The sequence below is a fragment of the Triturus cristatus genome, chromosome 1_2, assembly GCF_964204655.1.
Source record: "Triturus cristatus chromosome 1_2, aTriCri1.1, whole genome shotgun sequence".
NCBI classification, from domain to species: Eukaryota; Metazoa; Chordata; class Amphibia; order Caudata; family Salamandridae; genus Triturus; species Triturus cristatus.
The window spans coordinates 186,324,944-186,343,230 of NC_140580.1; the positions used below are offsets into that span (position 1 = coordinate 186,324,944).

Here is an 18,287-nt window from a genome sequence, read left to right on the forward strand (position 1 = left end):
GGAATAGAAGTAGGTGCATAGGGACCAGGGGAAGGGGAGGGGAGGGTGGCTGGATATGGGAACTCGGGATACTCCGCATGTTGCATGATGCAAACGTGTCTAGGACCTTCAGCTTGTTGGTGGAGAGGGAAAGAACTATGTCTTCCTGGATTCCACAAACTTGTCAAAGAAACTCAAAACTTTGCTGGCTATTTGAGGGAAGGACTGGAGTGTGGAATAAGAACCATGGGCTTCTCTCAAAAAAGTAACCCAGGCCCACCATATGTGGAAGGAAAGATGATTGAATGATTTCCATTCATATAGTTTTATTCTCCTAGATTTTTCCATGGTGATGTTTTATCGTTGGGCCTCGAAGTCTAACTTGAACCTTAAAGCCATTGACATGGCTGTTCTTGATTTTCTCTCGACAATCGGGGTGAAAATAATCCTATCTGAATGAAAATCATTCTGCTCATTTGAGGTGTTTAAGTGTTTTTTCAAATGCTGGATGCCATGGAACTTAAAGAGAGTGCATGATACATGAACAACAGTTCAGGATGAAAAATAAGTAGTATTTGTGTGTCCATTTCCTAGCTCAATGCTCATAAATACAATTTCTGTGCATGTTTTATAAGCACTGTCCTTGGTTAAGTTACAGAACCACGCATGTGATTAAAACGCATGTTGGTTCCACGCGGTCTTAAGCACGCATATGCCTTTACCACACATGCCTTTACAATGAAATATATGTGTTGTTAAGGCATGTATGGCAAAGACATATGCGGGGGTAAGACTTATCAGGGAAGTTTAAGCCCATCGACCTCTACTCCCTACCCTGAGCCCAAAAACGGCTCTCAAATCCCAAAAAGCATTGACATAGCCATTAGGTCTCGCCTCTGGGACCTTATAAGTGTTTAGCCATGCAACAGTTGATGTTGTTGCACCAAGGATATTGCGCTGCATTTCTAATTACATATAAGGTCCCAAAAGCGAGACCTATTAGCTATGCCAATGCTTGTTGTTTCTGGTGGTTGGCAATATCGGCCCCCTGTAACACAAGCATTGGCATAGCCAATAGTTCTCGCCTTTGGTACCTTATAAGTATTTAGCCATGAAGCATGTTATCCTGGGTGCTACAACATCTACTGTTCTTAAATTGTTTGATACATTTCACCTTTGGGACGGATGGTACTGAAACCCTAACTGCATGTCAGGAGGGAAAAAAAGCTAATTTTGTAAGAGGCTGTGCAGTGCATATCTTGCTCAGACAGCAGGTACATATGCAGGCCACTGGCGTGGGATCGCATGCAGTAACGGACGCTCTGGAAATAAAGACATAGAATACAAAACCCTATATTATCTGAGACGGGGGAAGGAGCGGCCAGGCACAGGACATAAACGACAAAGCTGCAAATAGCACCTCCTGGCACTGAGAGGGGACATCTGAGGAAGAACGGTTGAACAGAATGGAGGAGATGGCTGGAGAGTAGCGAGGGGTGAGATAGCAAAGAGGGAAAGGTCTGGAGAAGAAGAGAACTGAGAGAGACGAGAGGCGAGAGTAGGAAAGAAAATAACAGAGAAGGGTGAGAGGCAGTGGCGAATGAAGGTGGGGTTACAATGGAATGACTGAGTGAAAGGAGAAGGGGAAAGGACGGGGAACAGCTGGTGAATGGAAGAGAGTGGAGGCCGGGGATGTGGTGGTGCGAGACATAATAAAGTAGGGTGAGGAAGAGAGGGAGAAAGTCAAGGTGCAGGACGGCGCAACGATGGTTGCGTCATACAGTGAAGTGAAAATTAGACAAATGGAATGGCGGAGAATGGGAGGTGAGAGTAAATGGCAAAGGATATAAGAATCGGGGACTGTGAGGAGGTGTGAGAATTGAGTGGGAGCAGAAGGGGTGAGCCAAAAGAGGAACGCATCATAAGGCAGATAAGGATAGATTCTGCACTTCAAAAAGATCCTCATGTTTTTGTGAGACAGAACTGCATTGGTATTGATGGCAGCTTTGTAAGGCTGTGACAAACAAGAGGCCTAAATACTGCTGGGGGTTTGGAGTGGGTACAACACCTGGGAATGTCCAAGGCTGTGCCAGCACTTGAATGCCCCTACATCCTGCTAAAAAGAGTCTTACTGTAATTTGGCGCGCTTTTAAAGTGATTTAGCGCCCATGGGTCTATTTCACACTACATAAAAAACTGCAAATATAAACAAAACAAAAAAATAAAAATGAGGAGGACGGACGGAGGCATAAGATGAGGAGACATCCTCATGCTGATCATAAAGAAGATCGAGAACAAATGTCAGCAACCTCTGCCTTCAATAGTCCACTTCCGCCCGGAGCCCTTGTTTTCCAGCATCACTAAGGTGTCACCGGTAAAAGTGTGCGTGTAGCAGCCCTCCAAGATGATTCGCACACCTCAATGGACGGCCATGCTAGATGTATAAAAACACTGTAAATTCATGAGATGAATGGGTTCAGACACAGGTATCGTAAAGGTTCTCTTTTAAGGCCCCCGGGGGGACAGAGAGCAAACTCGGCTCAGTAGTGATCTAAGGTATAGAAATTCAAAGTTATGAGCAAAGCATGAACCATTCTGCAGTCTTGGCTATAATTGGCCATTTGGATTATCGGGCTGGAATGGAAAGTTAAACAATAATACGTTTAGCATTCTGAGAGCATCACAAACATGCACCCCTTTGAAGAAAAGCCTAGAACCCGCTGAAAGCTAGTAGAGTCCTAAACACCCCTGAATCCCAAACAAGGTAAAGGCACGCACATAGCCATGCTGGTGAGGAAAGAAGACGACGAACTGAAGCGCAGCATCCCTTAAACGGGCACCGTGCTGTTAAAATAAAAGTCGTGTGGCCTCCCAGATCATACAAACAAAGTTTGTGCAATTCAAACATGCCACACACGCTGCCTGCTCTTTGAGGGATTAAGCAAATTATGAGTATCAACGGGCGCCAACATGAGTAGGAAACGCAGCTATGGGCCGGAGGTGGTGGAGAGACGGTACCGCAAGCTGAGTCAAAACAAAGCAAGCATTGGCCGCACGGCCGTGAAAGTACCAGGGCCGCGCGGCCATGAAAGCGAAAGTGCTGGCAGGGACGCGCTCTGTGGTGGGGGAGGGGCAGAGCAAGGCACTTGGGAGAGCAAGGCTTAATGAGCCATGAAAGCCACATGGCGGCTGCGCGCGTGTACGCGCTCATGAACGCAAGCTTGAGGCCAGGAAAAGCCTCTGGTAGCACTTTAAAAATCCACTAACTAAATGTCTCGCAGGGCAGTGCATGCGCTGGCTCAAGCGAGACCTAAAAAAGTACCCTGACCCCTGCACCCAGCTCTGAGCCCTAAAACAGCCCCCCAGCCCCTGCCCTGAAACCTAAAACTTACTCCTCCCTCCTGAAAACGAACCCCTTCCCCTAGCACTATAAACTTCCTTGCCCCCAGCCCTAAAAAGTACCTGATCCCTGCCCACCACCCTTTGTCCTAAAACAGTCTCCCAAGCCCCCGCCCTGGCACCTAAAACCACTCCCTCCCTATTCAAAACCAAACCTCTCCCCTTGAGCCCTAAAAACGTACCTGCCCCCACAAGCCCTAAAAACTTCCCCAATCCCCCGAAGCATTAAAAACTATGCCAGCCCCCAAGCCCTAAAAACTTCTCTGACCCCCCAAGCCCTACAACTACCCTTACCCCTGATCTCTAACAACTACCCCAACCCCCCAAGCCCTAAAAACTGCCCTGACCCCCAAGCCCTGAAAACAACCTGGCCCCTCTCGCCCTGAAAACTATGCCCCAACCCTTAAAAATTACCCACCAAAACATGGCCCCAGCCCCACTTACCTCACCACGTCTGAGGAACCAGAACCTTTTGGGTCTGGCGGCGCAGGGTACGCCCAAGGTCTCCGGAGTTCTCCTGCTTCACTACACAGATACACGGGACACTCTGTCGGCGTTAGGAGATTGGATTTATTTAGCTGCAGCTAGTACAGTTATCCTAGAAGTACACAAAGTAGGTTCTCAGGAGACTGCCACTTCACTCTGTGGCGCATCATGTTAAATACTATACAATGATACAATTATTGACGAAATATACTCCCAGAGCATACAAGAAAGAGCCAATAAGGAAAGTTGGAAAACAAGGCGGCACCAATAGGAATGGTTTGAAAACAGAAATATCAGATGACTCGAAGAGGCCTCTCCTCTAACTGTGTTTGTCACCCCACCCTCAAGTTAATACATTAACAGATTTATAACTAACTTGCAGGTGGCGAGATACGTTTGTGTGTGTTGGAGGACAGTTGTGAAACGAGAGAATTCTAGCAGGAGACAGTGAAGGCCAGTCGATAAGATAAAGTCAGGAAAGAATAGTGTGAGCCATCAGATAGTTGAGACGTGGATTAGAAAAGCCAGACAGGGCTTAGTGTACTCGGCTAGTTCTAACACCAGCTTAGCAAATAGAGGCCGAGGGCGTATTTCGACACCGGGCTACAGAAAAAGCAGAATAGACTTTGTTCGCCGTGCTGCCTGAGTGATGGCAACACAAAATGGCGGCGGGCCACAAAATGGCGGGTCGATTCGATCATGATCGAAAATCGAAGTTCCTCAGACCCTCCTTTTGCCAGAACTCAGGCAAGATAGACTCATGTTAATCTGAGTCCACGTCAATAGCCATGAGGTCATCGAGCTGTTGCTGTAACATCATTCTTATGTTTTCTGTTACTTGTGGTTTGGGTTTTGGGATGCACATAGTAGCACAAAGATCACAGATAGCGGGACCACAGTGCATACAAAGGCAACAGGAAAATATAATTGTCAGGATTATACCAAGGAACGTCAATGCTTTCCAACCCCATTTGGACAGTAGTCCCCAAAACCATTCCGTTAAAGACCAATCTCCTTCGTCCTGATGAATAGACTCGGAGATTATGTGCAACTTGGAGATAGCTTGGTATACTGTCGGAGCGTCATTAGGTATGAAAATACAGCAACTTGACCCGATCAATTTGCATACTCCACCACGATCAGCAAGAACAAAGTCTAAGGCAATTCGATTTTGCAATGTCATAAGACGATCCGCCTGTAGTTCTGCCGTGATGTTACTTAAGGCTCCTACAGTGATGTCTATTGTAGTCTCTACGACACGGACCAATTGCCTTATATTTCTGCAGTTAGCCATTGGACCCCAGAAGGGAAGAAAACATTTAAGGAAATCTCCTCCCTCTTGTCCTGCTGTGTCCTTTGAATCAATAATCCCTCTGCCGTATCGGGTTCGGTGATGATTTGCGGAAGCGGTGTAAGTAGGGGGAAGAAGAAAGGCTATATAACAAGTACCAGAGAAACCCGTTGGTAACCAAGTGTAAGCTCTATTATAGCAGATGAAATAGGTGCCTTGAGACGGCACTAGAGGAGGCGAGTTTTGAGAAGAATAAACGTACGTGTAGGAGCAGTTATTCCTTTGTGTAGTGTCAGAAGGGCGATCATTTATCTGTAAGCAGAAGTTACCCTGATGTGGTACAGTCCAAATCGGTGAGGACTTTTCTTTTCCAACCTTAGTACTGAGACTAGACATATATTGGGTGACGTTCCAATTAGTGTATGGTTTTCTTTCGTCAATGGGGATTTTACTATTCTCCATGATTTTAGCCATAACTACCATACCTTTAATCAAAGAACTATGACTAAAATCCGGATAATTAATATGTGAACTAACAGATCGTCTGAATTTGCTTTGATAAGCATTAGAGAAAATGACGAAGTAAGCCCAAGCAGAACCCTCATAAGAAAAAGGGAGAACTAGATATGGCATTCCTTTCTCTGTGGTATGTGGCATAAGACCACACACCCAACAATCAGTTGTATTAACCACTAATTGGTGCTGATGTAATAGCTGGATAAAGGAATTATTATAATACTCAGTTCTTCTGACGAGTTCATGTGAAGGAAAAGTATGAAAGAGGTGTGGAGAGATAGTAGAAGAAGGCAAAGAGGAAGAAGGGGAGGCATCTTTTGGCTGCAAAGCATAAATTATCCAACTAATAATCCCCAAAACAATACATAATGATGTAATAACACATAAGGTTATACTAAAACGACTGTACATTATTTTACAGGATGTTTTCTTCATTTCATCTCTTATTTCTTTATTACCTAGTGTAGTTTCCATCTTACTAATGGATGCTCACGGCAATCTTCCTCAATCACTCAAGTCACGATGTACTACTGTCCTATGACACTGAAGATCCTGCAGGCCTATTGCCACTACTCAGGTCGTGACCTAGACTCCTACCGTGACCCTGCAACCGGGACAGAAAACTACACAAGAGAGAAAAGAGTCTTAAATGTTCTTTGGTCTAGGTCTTAAATAATATCGTTCTTTCCCCGGAACATTCTGATCTTGGAACAATGTTCGTGGTTCAGTCGTATCCAAGCGATGATGCGATGGAATTGCTTCCTGCAAAATGTCGTTGTCCTCTTTCTCAGACAGTGTCCCACTCAGGTGTGCATCGCTGAAGGGTACAAATCGTGGAACTCTTTCGCCTTCACAGTCACCAACACCGCTGCGTACCCATTGATCGTAAGGCAAAGGCACTTTCTTACAATGTACACCGTGAATCCAATTTTTCTTTCCTTCGACTTTAACTGCTGTTCTTGTTGTAAGGAGGACCATTCGAGGCTCCCGCCATCTGGGTTCCAAATTGATGGACATCTGAAAATTCTTCACGCATACCCAGTCACCTGGTCGGATGGAATGACCTGGGTCTGTGGAAGCCTCCGGCAGAGCACTCTGAACCTGTTGATGGAGAACACGCAATTTAGTCGTAAGGTCATGCAGATAATCAATCAACATTGGATATGGCAAGTCTGAGAATTTCTTAGGGCGAGGGATTCCCCATACATTAGCCGGACGGCCAAACACCACCTCGTATGGGCTAACTCCCAAACGAGAGTGTACGGCAGTTCTGGTGGATAGCAAAGCTAACGGCAAAGCATCAGGCCAATTGAGTCCTGTACTTGCTTGAACCTTTGCCAACTTTAATTTCAAGGTTCCGTTGTAACATTCTACTAAACCCGCTGACTGTGGGTGATTTGCCGCGTGGAACTTTTGCTTGATACCAAGACCTGCACAAACTTTCTGCATGACTTGGCCAACAAATTCGCTCCCATTGTCACTCCAGACAATGCGCGGCAGACCAAACCTGGGGAAGAATTCTTTTAGAAGGATTTTAGCTGTGGATAGGGCTGTGTTATCTTTTAGAGGGTATGCTTCTATCCATCTCGAAAAGGCGCATACTACCACCAGAACATATTTGAGGTTGTTGCATCGCTCCACATGAATGTAATCGATTTGCAACACCTCAAATGGATATGTCGGAGGAGCAAAGTGACCTGCTGGAGTTAGGGTTCCCTTTCCCGGGTTGTACATTAAACAAACAATACAGTACTTTACTACATTGTCTGCACATTTTGGGATACTTTCATTCTGCCACACTGGAACCAGAAGTTTACAAATGCCTTTTGCACTTAAGTGGGCTGGACCATGTGCCATAGTAACCACTGGGAGAACATAGGCATCTGGTAACACCCAACGTTGATGTTCAGATAGTTCCACCCAACAACCCATCTCATCTAACATTCCCGTACTTTCTTTCCACTTGCTCATCTCCCTCTCTGAAGCCTCTTTCTGAATCGCTTTTACACTTTCCACTGTATTCTCACACATTCCTCTCTCTCTGACCCAATTCGCAGGACCTGCCACATACATTCGACTCATTAAATCTCTCGCTGTTTTCTTTGCTATTTCGTCTGCAAATGCATTTCCTCGACCAACATCATCCGTAATCTTTTTGTGTGCACTACATTTCAGTATCGCTATTTGGGTGGGTAAGGCAAGTGATTCGAGGAGATCAGTCACCAACTGACCATGTTGTATTTTGGTGCCATGTGAAGTGAGAAAACCCCTCTCCTTCCAGAGACGCCCAAAATTGAACGCTACACCAAAAGCGTATTGGCTGTCAGTGTATACGTTCACTCTTTTCCCTTTTGATAATACACAAGCACTCGTTAATGCTATCAATTCTGCTGCTTGCGCTGAATTGTGTCTAATGCGTGCAGTTTCCACAATCGGATGTAAAGTAGTTACAGCACAGGCTGAAACCGTATCTTCATTAGGCATTTTAAAGCAAGAACATCTACCCATAGAGTTCCATCCGGATTCTCTAGCGGTGTGTCTCTCTGGTCAATTCTTCCTTTTGTCTCTTCCTCAGTATGGAAGAAACAATCATGCTGGTCCTCAACATTCTCCTCATTCGGAAGGGGCAACAAAGTAGCTGGGTTTAGGGTATTACATCGTTTGATGTGTATGTGACTAGCCAACAGCGTCAGCTCGTATCCAGTTCGACGAGCGCTCGTAAGATGCTGTGTTTTCGTTCTGTTTAGCAAAGTATCCACTGCATGCGGCACCATGACAATGAGAGTGTTATCCAACACTATTCCAGCAGACTGTCGGATAGAAATTGCTGCTGCTGCTGTCGCTTTGAGACAACTGGGCAATGCTTTAGCTACAGGATCTAACGTAGCCGAAAAATAAGCACATGGCCGCTGTTTGTCTCCAAATTGTTGCGCTAAAACTGACAATGCACAACCCTCTCTCTCATGCACGTAAAGCGTAAAAGGCTTAGTGTAATCTGGAGTACCTAGTACAGGAGCAGAACACAGAGCGGTACACAAGTCAGTGAAACTCTTTTGGCACTCATCAGTCTATGGAAGGGGCTGAGGCGTATCTTTTAAAGTGAGTGCCAGCAAAGGTTTGGCAATTAGAGAGAAGTTAGGGATCCACTGTCTACAATAAGAAGTGATACCCAGAAAGGCACGTACTTCCCTTTGTGTGGATGGTACAGACATTCGCGTAATCGTCTGAATTCGTCTGGTGTCAATCGCCGTCCCTCCTTTGATAGGAGATGACCCAAATAGGTAACCTCTCGATAAACATATTGTAGTTTAGAAGGTGAAACCTTGTGATTCAGTTTAAACAAGTGGAGTAACAAAGCAACAGTGACATCTTTGCAGATATCTTCTGAATCAGCGGCGATTAATAAGTCATCCATATATTGGATAAGAGCAGCACCAGGCGGCAAGTGAAAAGTATCAAGATGACATTTTAAAGCTTGGCTGTAAATAGAGGGACTTTCACAATAACCCTGAGGTGCGCGCTTAAACCGGAAGCTTCGGCCTCCAAGAGAGAAGCCAAAAATGTCCCTACTCTCTTCTGCAATGGGAATACTAAAGAAGGCATTCTTTAGATAACAGAGAACCAAGTCGCTGTGGAAGGTATCATTGTCAACAAAGCAGTGATATCTGGAACAATAGGAAATTGTGGAATCACAATCTTGTTTACTTCTCGCAGATCAATTACAAAACGGTACACAGGAGGCTGAGAAGGATCAGTGCATTTAAGAACAGGAGGAATAGGACTATTGCATGTATTACCTCTTGTTTCTTCAACCACACCCTTCCGAATCAAGTCATGAATGATTCCCAAAAGCGCTTTCTCACCTTCTGCAGAAATTCTATATTGTGGGATGCGGGGTAATTCAACATTGGGCTTGAGAGTGACAACATAAGGCGGAATCTCAAGACAACCCACATCGTTCGGACCTGTGGCCCAAAGTGCTGTTGGAGGAGAAAGTAATTCAGGTGGAAACTGATGTTTGGACAAACACATTGGGGAGACCAATTTCTGTCCTAGAGTAAGATGTACGCCAGAAGGAGAACAATATATGGTAGCATGCATTCTTTTCAATAGGTCTAGACCCAACAGATTCTCACCGCAACCATTCGTCAACAGAAGTGGAGCTTCCAAATCATAAGAACCAACCGAAATAGGCAAAGGGCAAGAAACTGGATTGCGAACAGGGGCGCCAGAAAATCCTACTGAAACATTAGTTAAGCCAGACAAAGGTGCCCCAGGGAGTTTAGAATGAATGATAGAACTTCTCATTGCTCCAGTATCCAGGAGAAATTGCTCTGAAACACCCATTGTAGTGACGTTAACATAAGGTCCATTTTGATCTACTGGGATTGGCACAACTCCCTTACTTTGTCCATGGCTGTCCTAGTTAGCATGAAGACTCTCATTCTCACCCTCAACATTATGGTCTTCATTGTAATACTGTGTGGATCTCGCAGTTTGCTGATCAAAATGGTTTACAGAATTGGGAGAAGGAAGGCCATGCTGTTCTTGAGTCAACACACCCCAACCTCTACCTCTGTTTGCTGACTGGAGGCCAGCACGACCTCGTGGAGCAGATAACGCTCCATTGCGCTGCAATAAAATCGGACAACTATTCTTAAAATGACCTTCCTCTCTACAATAGGCACATTGATTAGGACCTAACAAAGGTCGTGGATTGTATGGCTCAGGTTTTTGATACAACCTCTGAAACTGCGGTGGCTGCTGAATTTGAGGCTGAGCATAACGTGGCGGATAGGCTTGTTGCAAGAGAACCTTCGTTTTTAAATCTTTCGTCTTTTTCTCTTGCTTTTCTTTTTCTTCTTTGTCCCTATTCTCATAATATTGCGCAGTAGCCAATATCTGAGCAGAAGAAGAAACAGCCCATGAACTTTCTGAATCTTTCAATTTGTGTGACAGCTCGGGAAGCAAATTAAATACGAATTTGTCCACGAATAATCGCTGTCCACCCTCTGTAGCCATATCTTGACCACTGTGTCGATAAATGTCTCCTCGAAACGAGTAAAGAAGTCAGAGACACTTTCATCTTTCTTTTGTTTGCATGCTGCTAGTTTATCCCAATTAACTCTCAGTGCAGGCATCATAGTTTTCATTAACGTAATGATTCTGCCAGGGAGTTCGGAGATCAAAGCGTCAGGCTTTGCGCCACCCACTTGGTCTCTATCTGTATTAGCTATAACATCCCAAGTAGCACCTAGTTCCTGTGCGTGATCCTCTCTACGAATCTTAGCCCATATTGTCTGTGGGACTACATTACCCATTAGCATATCAATATCTGCTAGGTTCATAATACAAGCATCAACTGTCTGTAATAGCTCTTTGTAGTAACCTGCAGGGTTCTTTCGAGGATCTGGTAGAGTCTGCTTAAGGACCAAAACTTCAGATCTCTTCCAAGGGACATGTACCCATATACGTTGGAAATGAGCAGGAATAGCTGCATTAGCACCTGCAGCTGGAACCTCTTCCTTCCACACTGGAGGAACCTCTATCATAGGATAATTTTTCGACGGCAGTTTAACCGACGGATCGGAATCAAGGAGAATCTGAGAAAACAATAAGGATCTATAAGAGATAAGTGTCCTTACAGCTTCCTCAACTTTAGAACCCACAATAAGTCCTTTTTCAAAATCAGTCTGAACATTTAACAGATCTTGTGAGACCGGACTCGAGCTCACATCTTCACATTCCTTAATGAGAATGTCGCACATTACATTGAAAGCATATCTTTGCGTAGGCGCATTCCATTGCAAAAAGGTCGGCATAATATCGAGCACACTGTATTGTGGACCCTTCTTGATCCATTTTCGTGCCAGAGAGTCTAAGTTTTCTCGTTCCTCAAAATCTGGGAACTGACTACAAGATTGTCTTTGAACAAAAGCCGGAGACACATTTAAAGCTCCAAAGAAAGGAGATAGAATACTAGTGACAGAGTCTGTGAGACGCTTACGCACAGACGGAGAATTAGACATAAGAATTGGAGACAGAGTATTAGGGGAACTAACAGGAGAAGAATGGATAACTGCAGGAGGAGCAGAAGGCAAAGGAGATCTAAGATCAGAAGATGAGGGCAAAGAAGTTGAGACTATCGGGAAAACCGGCAAGGGCGGTAATACTGGAGGAGGCAAATGCGGAAGAGCCGGAACAGGCGGAAGTACCACTGGCGGCTGAACAGGCTGTAACGGCTGAGGTATATTGGCCCTTTGCGCATAGGGCGGAGGCAACCTTAATAAATGGGACATTAGGGGATCTTCTTCTATATCTTTCTTATAATCAGAAGGAGGAACAGGCAACACCGGATAGCATTTATCTATCGCCATACGATGTTGTCTTTCTGAAATTTCAGCTGCATTATCAACTTCATCATTTTTTAACTGTTAGGCAGCCAGCATAATTGTCATACCCTGTGCTTTCCTATTTCGTTTCTGTTTGGCTTCCTTACGCCAAAGGCGGAAAGAGTCAAACATTGCCGGCCGGGCTTTTCTATTGAACAAAACTGATTCCAAATTATCTAGCACATCAGGAACAAAACTACCATTTTCTGGCCATTTGAGAACACCATCTTTCTTCGTGTATCGAGTCCATGTCTCGTTAAAGGCAATGGGGCCGATACCATGTTTTGAATACAGCTCATATGTGGGAGTTCCAACCGAAGAAATTGGACAAGAGTCCTCAAGTCGGAAATCCCTATTACAACCAAGACAACAAATTCTTCCAAACTTAGTCAGACCAGGCATCTCGAGATGTCTCTTGTCTGTTCACAAACTTCAAGGGAGTAAAACTCAGTTTACACAGCACAGATGCACTTACCCTCGGCTTTAACTTTTGCAAAGGTTAAATCTAAGAACCCAAGGAAATCAATCAAAGAACAAAAATTGTGGGCGCGACCCACGAAAATACTTAACTAAGGACGTCTTCTTCCACCAACAGAGGCCCGTCTATCGTCTCGCCTTACCATACATCATCAAAGGAAGGGCCAAAGCAGGTCGGCAGTCAGGGCAGCGGTCATCAGTAGCCGTCAGGAAGGAGTAACCGCGCTGCAAAAGACCTTCGGACCACTTTCGACATACAGGGGTCGCTTAGTGTGGCTCGCGAACCCTCCGGAATTTTCTTGCGGGGTTCCTCACGACCTTCGCGCAGAACCGGTACCACTGAAGCCGCCCTACGTTGGGTGCCAGTTGAAGAACCAGAACCTTTTGGGTCCGGCGGCGCAGGGTACGCCCAAGGTCTCCGGAGTTCTCCTGCTTCGCTACACAGAGACACGGGACACTCTGTCGTCGTTAGAAGATTGGATTTATTTAGCTGCAGCTAGTACAGTTATCCTAGAAGTACACAAAGTAGGTTCTCAGGAGACTGCCACTTCACTCTGTGGCGCATCATGTCAAATACTATACAATGATACAATTATTGACGAAATATACTCCCAGAGCATACAAGAAAGAGCCAATAGGAAAGGTTTGAAAACAGAAATATCAGATGACTCGAAGAGGCCTCTCCTCTAACTGTGTTTGTCACCCCACCCTCAAGTTAATACATTAACAGATTTATAACTAACTTGCAGGTGGCGAGATACGTTTGTGTGTGTTGGAGGACAGTTGTGAAATGAGAGAATGCTAGCAGGAGACAGTGAAGGCCAGTCGATAAGATAAAGTCAGGAAAGAATAGTGTGAGCCAACAGATAGTTGAGACGTGGATTAGAAAAGCCAGACAGGGATTAGTGTACTCGTCTAGTTCTAACACCAGCTTTGCAAATAGAGGCCGAGGGCGTATTTCGACACCGGGCTACAGAAAAAGCAGAATAGACTTTGTTCGCCGTGCTGCCTGAGTGATGGCAACACAAAATGGCGGCGGGCCACAAAATGGCGGGTCGATTCGATCGTGATCGAAAATCGAAGTTCCTCATGTCCTCACACGATACTTCCTCGTCCCAGGCCCGCCCAATCCAGCAGCTAGACTCTGCACTGCCTTAACCATGCATATGCCTGGTTAAGGCAAGCGTGGTTGCACTTGCGTTGTTAAGGCACGCATGGCTCTGCTCTTGTTGTGCCGACCCTTTTTCACTGTCCTTTGCTTTTCACAGTTGATTTATGGGTACATTAATGTAAAATGGAGAACTGTGCATGCAAGGTATGCTGTTGATGACTGTGTTCAATTCAGAGAATAGCACAGTTGAATGAAGTCTTTTGTGACCACCAGGTGCATTTCATAAATTTTGAGGATGTAAATTTAGGAGAGACTAGAGTCTCCAGCATCTTTTATCCATGTATTATTACTGTTGAGCCATGCACATGCTCCTTGCCGACCTCAACTTGTTCCTCAAAACATTCTACGGTCTTATTGGCATCCAACATGGATTGCCTGAGCCAAAACTTCGATAATTGTATGATATATTTGGGAATGGCGGTGTCCTGAATCCTCCATTTGGGCAATGAGGAGGAAAGACCAAGACGAATCAAGTTGTTGCTGATTGCGGATGATTTTTGATATTTATATTTAAATCACTTAGTCGATAATTTACAATAAGTGCTAGAATTGTAGGCAGTTTAGAGATGATTTAATTTGTATTCTTGTCTTTACCCTAGAATAGCAACTACATTGATACATTGGAAGCCATGAGCCATGTCACATAAAGTGAGCACTGGAGCACAAAGGGAAGATGCAGTTGGGCTGACTTGTGTCTTAAGTAGTTGACGAGCTCGAACAGTGCTATATCTCCACCTTAGTTGAAAATGGTTGATTGTGAAAGGAACTTTCAGGGCATATGATGGGTTTGGCCGTAAACGCAGCATTTGTTGACATAACTAAAGTAAATAATAAAACATTACAAAAAGAACATGCCCAAAGAAACATAACGTAATTACATCATAATCAGGCACAACAAAAGGATGGAAAATGCTGCACAACAGCCGCAGAACTACTCAACAAAACCATATTGCAATATTCTAACACAAAAACACAGCAGCACCAAAAATTACATAATAAGACATCACCTTGATATCAAAATACCACTCAGCACATGTCACGCATTACCACTTCCAGAATCCTGTTTCTTTCACAATACGGTGGTAGAAGTCAATCGGAACAAGCAACTTTAATTTACCAACACGTAAATGAAATAGATCCAGAAAAAATGTTTTGTGCTCCAGCCCCAGATACTTTAATAAAGTATTTGCTTCTGGTTTTAAAAAACCTAGCAATTTGATTAGATATGCTCCTCTAAGGTGAAACTTGCAGTATTTGTGATGTTGGGAACTTTGTAGGTATCATGCAGTTCATATTTATTTTCCTATCAGGATAATACATGATGCTATGGTTAGTGAATTAAAACGTTAGTAACTAAGAAAAAATAAGTAAATGAAAATTCAGCGGAACACTTCTAGAAATGCCTTGCATACTTAGAGAAGATAGTTACATGAAACAAGGTAAAGTAACAAGTTTGCTTTACTGTACCAACTACATGTGAATATGCTGCTCACTTGTATGGCACAAAAGAGATACAATGCTTTAATGCAACATCTGTGCCATCTGTTTACTGTCCATACTACATCATTTTCTACATGGAATTAAGTGGTTGCCATTTCTTTGGCTGGGTAATTGACTTGCACATTTTTTTTCCCTCCAGCTGCCAGATTCATGCTGAGGTGCAGGTTTAATCTTTTCATCCAGCATTTACATATATGCCACTTTATGCTTTTTGCAAGAGTATGAACACTGATTTTGACAAACACAGTTGTTGACAAAAATACTCTTCCGTCATGTGGCACGTCCTTTTAATCGCAGCTCACACCGGAACATGCGTCAGAAGGTGTTTAAGTACCAATCAGTCTGACAAGCAATATCTAAACTGGACAGCTGAATGCACAGCTGGCGAGCGTGGGCGCGCTCAACGCAAAGGTGCGAAATTTAAATTGTGTAGGAATCCTCCATTTAATGGACACCTTTTTCATTTAGATAACGGGGCAGCGAGGATGCCCGTAATTTTTTTTTCTTCCCCTGTTGCTGGGTGAGGTTCTTTACTGACAGCCAATTAAGGTATCTCAAAAGTAACACGTTTTTATGACTGCGTCTAAAAATCAATGGCGGAGGTGAAAGTTTAAACTGGATATCTGTGAGTTGTAATTGCATCTAAACAGCGCCTCCTAGTTTGTGTCAGATACAACACTTTGAAACGCTGCGTGAGGAAATAATGCGTAGGTTAATCACAGAGAGATCGCAATAAAATTAGGGAGAACTAATTTGAAAAATGGACAAAGTTAATGAGCTCAGGGAAGGATGTGTCATGGAGCAATTTTTAATTGGCTTAGTTTCAGGACTGCACGAGCTCCGTGTTTAGGAATATGAAAATGTCACACTGGCTCCAGGAGTCTGTGTGAGAGGAGCATCCATTCCTTAATTGCAGTCTCAAACGATTTGACCTTGGAAGTACAGGGCATTGGCCTGGAAGCATTTGTCAACCCTTTTATTGCACTTCTAAATGAGAAAGCCACGATCCTGAAAATTGTTTAAATAGATCTTCATAGCAGTGAGCTAATGGATTTAGGCTTTCTTGGCAAATGAGCATGATGGATAGGTGCGGCCTCTACCAGATGCCATTCCAGACCTGCTCCCTCTCAGTGTGTTAGCTATGTAGCTATATTTATAGAAAATCAGTGATAACGAGAAGTGAGGGAGGGCTTCTATCCTCATCTGGGCGATTAAGGCCCTTGAAACAGGAGCCGGAGTTTAATTCAACTATCCCTTGCACTTAGGAGTAATATTTACATTTTAAAACCATTTATGAGATGAAAGGATCAATTAAAGATAGGCGCTTTGGTACAAACCCTCTGAATATACAAGTATGTTTAAATTGTATGTGATTTGTTCACACACACAGCTCTTGAATATTTTACCAAAGAAGTCTCAAAGTGACTGTTACAGGAGCTGGGCAGTGATCTTCGTTTGGTTCATGGAACATTTACGTAACCACTGCAATATGTATGGATAGTTTGAATCGAAAAATCTTTATTTGGTTCTAATGAAATAAAACCATAAGAGCACATAAAATCGCATGTACATACAAAAAAATTAACATACATGTACGTAATAACCTTATACGTAGTAGAACAATAAATAAATGAACAATCACAACAAGAATTGGTGAAACAAGGTCATAATATTATTTTTCAGTGATTTAAAATACAAGATTGGCTTAAAATGGAGGCCATTACGCCAACGCTATTCAAAGTGCAGAATACAGTGCAAAAACGGAAACTCATCCCATCCTGGGCTCCGTCTTCTGGCCCACGGTGTGGCAAAGTGCCCGGGAAGGAGTCCTGCCACCCAGGGGAGGCCTGCCCTTCATGACTTGGCCCAGAAACCGCCAGGCCTCAGAGTGTGTGCTCCTGCCTAGGGCTCCAACCCCTCGGCCTACTGCACAGTCAAGGGCCCAGGATGGGGGTCCGTCGGGCCTGGGGCGACTTCCCCTGCTTAGCTGGTTTGGGAGCCCCGACGGTGGGGCTGCCTGCTCCCATCGCTCCGGGAGCCCCCTCACCCACAGCTGGTAATTCTTTTCAAATGGTGCAGTCCGACTCCCAGAGGGGAAGCCTTGAATGGGGCACTGGGCCATGTCGCTGCGTGGGCAGCGGACAGATGGACAGTCACTTTCCACCTGCCTCTCCTGCTCCCGCAGGTGCGCGGATGTTTTTGGAAAGTTGCCTGTGACTCTTAGCGATGGATCACTCGGCTCGCGCGTTGATGAAGAACTCAGCCAGGTGCGAGAATTAGTGTGAATTGCAGGACACATTGATCACAGACACTTCAAACTCACCTTGTGCCCTGGGTTCCTCCCAGGGCTACGCCTGTCTAAGGGTCGCTCGATCGGCAATCGCACCGGGACTTCCCTGAGATGCGGCTCTACTTCCATCATCCCCTCACAAGGTCAGACCTCCAGATCACCCATGACAGGATCTCTCACCTGGTCCTGTTGTGGAGGTACACCGCCGACACGCCTATCCTTGCCTTCCACCTCCGCAGGGAGTGGGCTGGCGGCCGGTCCACCCTGAGCCCATCCCTGGGTGCCTGGCTGTGTGGCACGCGTGGCTGTCTGTGGTGTCCCACGGCTCCCCACACGCACCAACACGGGCACCTACCTCAGCGGCCAGCATCCCAGGTAGGGTGAACCCCCTGCCTGCCGGCCCGCGGGCACTCTACTGCCCCTGTGGGCCTCAATCTTCCGATCCGGGGAAAGAGGGTGTGCTGCTGCAACTCCGCCCCTGCAGCATAGGGGTTGGCATTCCCCGGCTCCCCCACGCAGGTCATTTGGATCCTGGTTGATTACCTTAGCAGTGACCAGCGTCTGAACATACAATTGCACTTCCTCAACTGAATCGTCTATTCAGATGCTAAGCTGGAGGTAAGGCCATGGGAGTAGATGAGAGTAAGGGAGAGGGTTGAGGAGGGGATAAGGGGAATTGGAACGAGAGGGAGGCAAACAAAGAATGGTCAGATTTATTGAAAAAAGGAACAGGCACAGACAGTTTGAAGAAAAGAAAAAAAAAGCAGGCTGTTAGGTCAGTTCTTT

General features: G+C 45.0%; 1 protein-coding gene and 1 non-coding gene across 3 annotated transcripts in view; both read left to right on the plus strand.

Annotated features, from left to right (window-relative positions):
* The window catches only part of LOC146867033 (VPS10 domain-containing receptor SorCS1-like), a 3,068,338-nt gene that overhangs the window by 1,822,517 nt on the left and 1,227,534 nt on the right, over positions 1-18,287 (plus strand). The window lies entirely within an intron of this gene.
* LOC146867035 (5.8S ribosomal RNA) lies at positions 17,427-17,579 on the plus strand. Its single transcript, XR_014968899.1, has one exon. It is a non-coding gene; the product is annotated as a 5.8S ribosomal RNA (ribosomal RNA).